Below are 7941 nucleotides of genomic sequence, written 5' to 3' on the forward strand. Positions count from 1 at the left end.
GAATCAACAAAAGATCATCTCACAACTGGAAGACGTCGCAAAACAAAAGCTGCTGCTTCTGCTGTTCAGATTAGACAAACTCTTACAGCCTCTTTACATTTAACCCCAAACTGTCATCACATGGGCTGAGTCTCCTTTGAGGGGCGGAGCTTAGCACATGCAGCAGACGGCGGCTGCAGGTTCAGGCCGCCGTGAAGTAAACTGCCATAACAGACACCTATCATGTCACAGTGAGGTTGACCTTTGAACCATTCGTCTTCATTTAACTGTGTCTAAGTTGGCGTTCAGAGAAGTTTGACCTTTGAGTGGGAAACTGGAATCAGTTCGTCATAAATCAAAATGAGAGACATTTGTGCCAAATTAGAAGTGATCTCCTCAAAGACATCCTGAGATGTTCCAATTCACAAGTGAAACACTCCTTTTGCGAGGTCACACAGATGATGACCTTTGACCTTTTCCCATCAATCTCATCCTCAAGTCTTAATGGACGTTTGCGTCTCATCTCTCGATGCATCAGAAGAATAAAAAGGAGTCTTTTCCTGCTGGAGAGGAATATTTAGCTGTGTGTGTTTTCGAAGCAGCATTTAGCTGATATTTAAATTATGGTCATTTAGGGCATTTAGTAAAAAAGGGTTAAAGCTCAGGGCCAGATGAGGATGAACTTTAGATCAGTGACCTCAGAAATAAAGCGGTTCCATCAACAACTGAGGGGCATTTCTTTGATAAAGACAAACCGCTCTCTCCGATGGCTGCGAGACATGCGGAAAACAAAGATTTATTATTCTTTGTAACTTCTGAAATCACGCTTCGTCCTTCTGCACAAATGGAAGAGTGAATTCATGAGCAATAACACGGTTAGTTACTGTTGCTAAGCCTGTGAAGTTTCTGGCCTTGCACATCAATGAAGCCATTAACAAAGACCGAACTCTTTGACTGCACTCATTTAAAGGTGATGAGAAAAAGGGATGTAAGGGAGATATAAGGAGGAAAACGTATTATAAATGTAGGCACAGCTAATTATAACTAAAGAGCGTATGCAGCTAACAGATTGATGAGAATGATAACTTCATTTTTATCGGACCTTAAAAACTAAATTTGACACATTTGTGACTTCTATGTGCTGAAATTAGAAGAAACAGTTTAAAAGAACATTAAATATTCATTTGGACTCAAAGATTGAACCAGTTAGACTTCAGTGAACGAAGAAGAGAGCTTGTGACACCTCATTACTTCTGCCACACTGTGACCTCACAAACCTCCTAAAGGCCGACATTAATTATGACAACACGAGGATAAAACTGGAAACTCTGACTCTCAATTAACTTCGGTTGGATTCAGCTTTTCAGCTTTAACCTGCGAATAAACGAATAAACATTTGTTTGTCTGCAAAAATAAAAAACAACGTCATTCCTTCTCATTCCTTTGTCTTCTTACTTGCTAACCTTTATTGGGAGACGTGGTAGCTCAGGCTGAGTTAGAGGACGTAGTTCTCGTTATGATGTGGTTTCATTCATCTGTCGCTCAGCAGCTGATTGATAAATTCTAAATACATGTTAACTATTCTGTGATGTAACAGGTACATTAGCTGAGCAGCAGACAAACCCTCTTTAAAGCGTCCTTAGTCTTCTTAGTCTTTAGCTCAGTCTGCCATCCTGGCAGCGGATTCCTGCTTCCTGTTACAGACTCATGCCATTTATTATTTAAATAATGTGGTTTGGGATTTTCTGCTGAATTTTATTTCCGGCTCAGACTGCGGAGAGAAACTCCAAGGGAAAAGTCAGCTCCTTATCCCCGACACACCGGCCAAGGACGCTGTGTCTCTTTCCTTGAGACACACCTGACATGATTACGGCCTATTCTCACCCACACCTTCATGCTGTAGTTCACCGTCCTTTGACTCAGCTGTGAAAAATGTTCCTGACAGGCTTCTATGGTTCGCCGTCCTGTTTTGTTCTTTACAAATGCCCAGACTCAACATTAGCACGTTCACTTTATTTTCCAGGTAGCTAAAAGCTACTTGCAGAGCTGAAACGCGGAGGAAAGTCGATCAGACAACCTGTTTGATGGGTTTTTATCGCACTGAGATGAAACAGCGACAGACTTCAAAAAACGGGGGAACATCTATAACCTCCATCCTAATGAAGACAGGAAAAGGTTATCAGTAACGCAGCGAGAACCGCAGACATGATTTGTTCCTGCTCATATGCCGTCTTCATTCAAGCCAGTAAACCAATTTGGAAACCTGCTGGCTTTGTGCTAGGAGGCGTCAGACTTTTTATTTATTTTTATTCTTTTTTTTATCAGCAGCATTACTGAGGCAGCGTGGACAACACTGACTATTTCAGCACGAAAAATGGAAAATGTTTCACGTCGTATCTGACTTCATCCGCACACCTTTTTATAATACTACGTCATCTGCAGTCATAAAGTCAGTGAGGTTGGAGAAAAATGAGAAACAGGCAATATATGTATATAAGAGGGCAGCAAATATGTGAGCTTTAAGTAATACTGAATGTCAAAATTACTCTGATTTGACAGATAATGAGCCCACCGATATCTTTATTTAGTCTTTTTACACAAAGCTTAACGCTGCTACAAGTAATGTCAGAGTGTGCACTTCTGCTTCTGGTCCAAAATAACAAACATGGCATAAAGTGCATCAATTACAGATCATCCAAAGTCCTCTGAGTTATGTAACAGTCCTGCATTCCAGGTAGGATCCCAGCCCGGACTAAAGCCCCCGTGGACTGAATACAGATTCACTTAGCAGGAGAAAAAGGAAAGTATTTCATACCAAGTGGGCACAGATATGCTGCATACAGGTTCACACACAGAGACAGAGCTCCTGCCAGATTTTATCAATGTACCGGAGGCTGTGCAGGAGCTGAACCCCAACTGGGTTCATCTGGTCTCCTTCGTGTCTGCAGCAGCCTCTGCGATGTTAAAGCATTTCTGTGACCTCCTCGCTGCTTATTCATCATTATTATTCATGTATTTTTTAATCTACAGGCTGCTGACTGCAGAGCTGATGGAGAAGTTTCGCCTTGCTTCCCAATGCTAACATTTTTATTATTATTACAATCAACTGGTCTGGGTGTGTTGGGGTTGCCGCCCTCTCTCCGTTTCGTTTTGCACACCACCGGCCGGCTGCATGTCACCCAGATCACAGTCAAGAGCCCTCACTGCACAATCATTCCAGTTGCTGAATAATACAAAGCAAACAGTGACCTACTTTCAAAGTAGGGAACAAGCTAGAGCGAAGACGTGGAGCGGAGTCCAGGCGGGAGGAGGACCGAGGGGAGGAGCGGAGGGAGGAGCCGGGCGCCGACGGAGGGGCTCTGGGATTGGGCCGCAGACCTGAGCAACAAGCATGGTCGGCCATGTGAGCCGCCGAGTCCGCTCCAGGCCGCCCGGCGTTCCCGAGCCGGGGCTTGCGGCCGCCTGCAAATGTGATTAAACAGGCAGGCACAAGAATACTGCAGCGAGCCCCTATCCCGGAGGCCTCCCTGCACAAGGAATGCAGCTCGCAGAAACAGGGCCTCACACATGTGTCACACCATCAATCTGGGCAGTGTTCACTTTCTGACCCCAGACCCGCCCGCCTGCATTCCTGCTATTTTCTACCTTTTGGTTGTTTTTGGTTTTTTTTTTTTTGCCAGCAGCTGCAGGTACAGCGCAACAGCGCGACGCTGCAAGGCCGCATGCACTTGTTGCTCGGAGCGTCTTCTTGACACAAAACTGACAAACTGGAAACAAAAACAAACACGCACACAAAAATAGCTCCATATGTAAAGAACCCGCCCTTCCCTGCTCCGGCCATTGGTCTAAAACATATTCAGGATTATCTGAATACCTGAAGTTACTGCTGGACACTTTGGAACGCCTCATGTAGTATTTTAAAGGTTATTTACAGGCTGATTATGTTCGTTAAAAGCTTTTATTAACGAGTACTCCAACATGTGATGACCTTTAGCCTTCTGGGGCTTTTTACTGAGCTGAGAACATCAATTTTGCCTCCAGCCAGGAGACAGTAATTTACTGAAGAACTCCTTGAATAAAAAGAAAAGCAGTTGTTTTTCTTTGCTCTGAGACACATATAAGTCAAACATACACCAGACAGATAAGATGAAATCGCTGCAGGTCTTTCTTTTTATAATAATAATAATAAAAAGTCTGACATCCAACATGACTCAAACTGTTTACTAAACAGAACTCATCTGTCTGTTTAACAGAAAAAACAGAAGTCACCGCATTTCCTTTCACTCTGCACTAAAGTTCATCACCTCTCCTTGACATTTGGAGCAGAAAGCAAAACCACAGACCACGAACGAGTGTCGAAGACAGACGATATACAATACGAAGCGAATCCAGCCATCACTATCTGACGCATCTGACGCTGCAACAGTGAGCAGAACCCCTGATCAGAAAAGATAGAAATTTCAGATCAGCTCGAGAGCGACCCAAACACATGAGAGGAACTTTTCTTCTTATTCTGCTTCACACAGTTTTTATCTAGGAAGGACGGAAAAATTCAAAGGGCTTTTAGCTCCTTCATGTTTTCTGAGCTCACTGTCTTTATGAGTCACAGACAGAATCAGTTCATTCTGAAAGTGGGACGACCTTTTTTTTTAAAAATGACAACTGTATCAGAAAATATTAAACAGAAAAGAAAAACTATGTTTTTCATCTTTATTTTTTCAGACGAGTGCTGACGGCAGGTCGGCTCATACTTCCTCCCCCTCTGACCACCTTCATCCTGCAAACGCTGGGGCAGTAGCATCCTGTTGCTTAATCTAGCTAATGCTAATTGAAGGAGCTGGTTGTCATGGAAACCGTCGGATGAGAAACTGCGGAAAGATGAGCACAGCCGCTCACGCTAGGTGGGATTTGGCAAAATGATGCAAAAGTTTCAATGCAGAGCAGAAATCAAATAAAAATGGAAGTCGTCTTTTTATTACTTCGGTCCACGTCTGCAGATCAGCCTCCCTGAAGAGCTGACCTGCCTTTTGGGTTTGGCCTTTAATTATTCTTTATTTACTTATTTATCTGTTTATTTGTTGATATACTTTCTGGCCGTTCTCATATTATATATATACTTTTATTCGATGATTATTTCCTGCATGGTTTTCTTTTTGAAACCTTATTTTTATTACTTCAGCTCTTATTTCTGGTTTCTCCTCCCGCTACACATTTTATTAGTTTATTCTTCCAATGTTATTTCTTGGTTTTAATTTCAAACTTATGATGCCTTATTACGTTGATGCCGAGTAAAGAATGAATAGACTTTTTCTTAGAAACATAAAACCTAAAAGCAGATTTGCAGAAACTTAATTAGGAGCAAGAGCAACCATCCCATAATATTTCATCACTCTGCTGCTCTTACTGTCAGTTCATCTCGACACAAACACCTCTTCATTTGTCAAAAAGGTCTGAGCTGCTGTCTTAAATGACGGATTATCCTGAAGGCTTGACCTTTGCCCTCTGCGACTGCTTTGTTGTGACATCACAAATTCCCAGAAGTCCTGACGACCTTTAGACCACATGGGCCTTTAAATTTCACCAAATTCTTTGGATGACAGTGAGACTACACTCTAAATCAGTTTTTTTTCAGCAGGGCTCTTGAAGCAAAGACCCGGTCAGTCAACATCCAGCCTCATATTGATAATAAAATAATAATATAAACCCTCAGAGTCATTTGGGGCCACGTGGAGCTTTTTAAAAACTCATTTAAAAATGTCTCAGGCGGTTGGAGAGCAGGAAAATCAATTGTTCCCTCGTCACAGCAGATTGAAGCGCCTCGACGGCTCCGGTCTCATGAGTCCTCTCGTGGTTACGGGTGTCACTGACGTCTCTCGGCTCCGGCGGCCTTGGACACATTGATGTCACATGTGTCCTCACAGCTAGCTGTGTGAGTCACCTTCAGCTTTAATCTGCACAAGAACACCAGCAGGTCGGCTGGTGGAGTCCACTTTTTGGTTTTTACGGTTAGACGGGGCCAAAATAAAACTATCTCACTGAACACCGACAGTAAATACAGCTTTCCTCTCAATTTCTAACTAATGGAATGTTTACTGACTCATCCATTTCTTTATGGGATTGTTTCATTTGTGTGTTTTGTGTTCTCAGGTGTACAGGTGTGCGTTTCCCCTCATTTGACAACATGTGCAGTATCACATGTTAGGAAAGGCTCTGCCATCGGAGACTCAGTAGCCCTGGAGACGTGATGGGGTAAATTCAGTGCAGCCGTGATAACATGTTGTGATGAAGGACCTCCACAATGGAAATGCGGCTCGACAATTTAAGCTTTGTAACAACAGGAAGTGGCTGTGTGTAGAACAATGACGGCTCCGAGGCCGCTCGGGTGTTCGGCTGCAAAAGTAAAAAAAATAAGAGAATAAAATCCTGCTGCAGTGCGAGAACGGCTTCGTCGTTTCCTTGGGAACTGAGAGGAGGCTTTCTATCTCTGAGCCGAGTGCAAGGAGAGAGCGACGCTGAGCAATTAAGAGGTGAGAGGGCCGGCGGTGGTGAGCCTCTCACGCTGCTTCGCCAAATTATCTTCAAGAGCCTTTCCAGTCACATTATGGGGATTGTCATTAAACGGCATCAGGGAGAAACTCAGGATGCCATTAAGGCGTTTTGGAGGCGTGTCCAACTTTTATCAACACATTTCCTTCAATTTCCCTTAAAATGTTCTCATCTTAATTTACAGTTTTTTTCAGATGCATTAAAGGAATAACATGCAGACTTTTTTTAACCTTAAATTATCCATAAAAGCGCCACATTAAAGTAAAACGTGGCCTTTTAGCTTTCCAATAAAAACCCAAATATTTGAAGGAAGGAAGAAGCCAGAGGAGCCACAAAGCGTCTTAGATAGATTTTTTAAACAGAGAGATTCATCATGTGAGCCCTTAAATGTTGATTAAAGGGAGGTTTGTCCTGAGGCGTGGTGCAGGTCCATTGGTGAATCTCCATAATTTTCGTTTTCACCATCATCTGTGCAGCTCGGTATCGACTGAACGTCATGTTTGGATCCCTGATAAACGAAATGAACTCTCGCAGCTTTTTTTGGAACTGCTGGGATCAGATTTTTCACGATTCCTTCGCTGTCAGGACAGGCTTCGCTCGCTGATGTTACAATGAACTCAGTGTGTTCTGCTGAAACGTTTCAGATTCTTGTTGATGTGCCAAGCAGACATGAGATCTCAGTTTCTGCTTTTAGCTCAATGTTACACAGTAAACGCCTGCCACTGTTAATCAGCAACGCTTCCTCTTCGAAGCTTTGACTTCTGATGAGCATGTTATGTCATCGAGGAAAATGACCATAAAAGCTGCAAAATGCAAATGCATCAGACTGGCACAGAAACGCTTCTCAAACTGATCTGAAGGGTCATCTGGGACTGGGCCGAGAAAATCCCTCATTGTGGATGACGTAATTAAGCCAGGTATTTTCTGGTTCTGTCTGGAGAAGTTCTATTTGAACACGGCTGCCCTTCCTTCGTGTTTTTGACTTCTGAGGTGAAAGTGAAGATCTGACAACCAGAATAAAGTTGAAAATGTTTCCGAGCTTCAGTGACTGCAATGAACTTTTGTTTTTCACAGTAAAATGTGTACATTTGTTTTGTGAAACTTGTGAAAATGCTTTCTGGGGCGGACAAACTCACTCGGCGTCGGTCTGAGAGGGTCTCATGATGTTTTCAGACCGCTCTGTGACCTGGAGGCAGCGATCGACCCCATCAGCACTCCTGACGCAGACCAGAAGGACCTCATGTGTGTTTTCAGCCTCCGTTCACCCCGAGGCCCTCGCTGAAGAACCTCTGAGGGCTCTCGGCCTTCATTTGCTGCTGCCGCTGTAAGATGGAGGTTTTCTTTTCCTTTTTATTCTTTGGGGGGGAAGCCTGTGTTTTCGGGGACTCTGGGATCCAGTTGTGGAGCAGCTGTCTC

Source organism: Echeneis naucrates, chromosome 8, assembly GCF_900963305.1.
Source record: "Echeneis naucrates chromosome 8, fEcheNa1.1, whole genome shotgun sequence".
Taxonomy (NCBI): Eukaryota; Metazoa; Chordata; class Actinopteri; order Carangiformes; family Echeneidae; genus Echeneis; species Echeneis naucrates.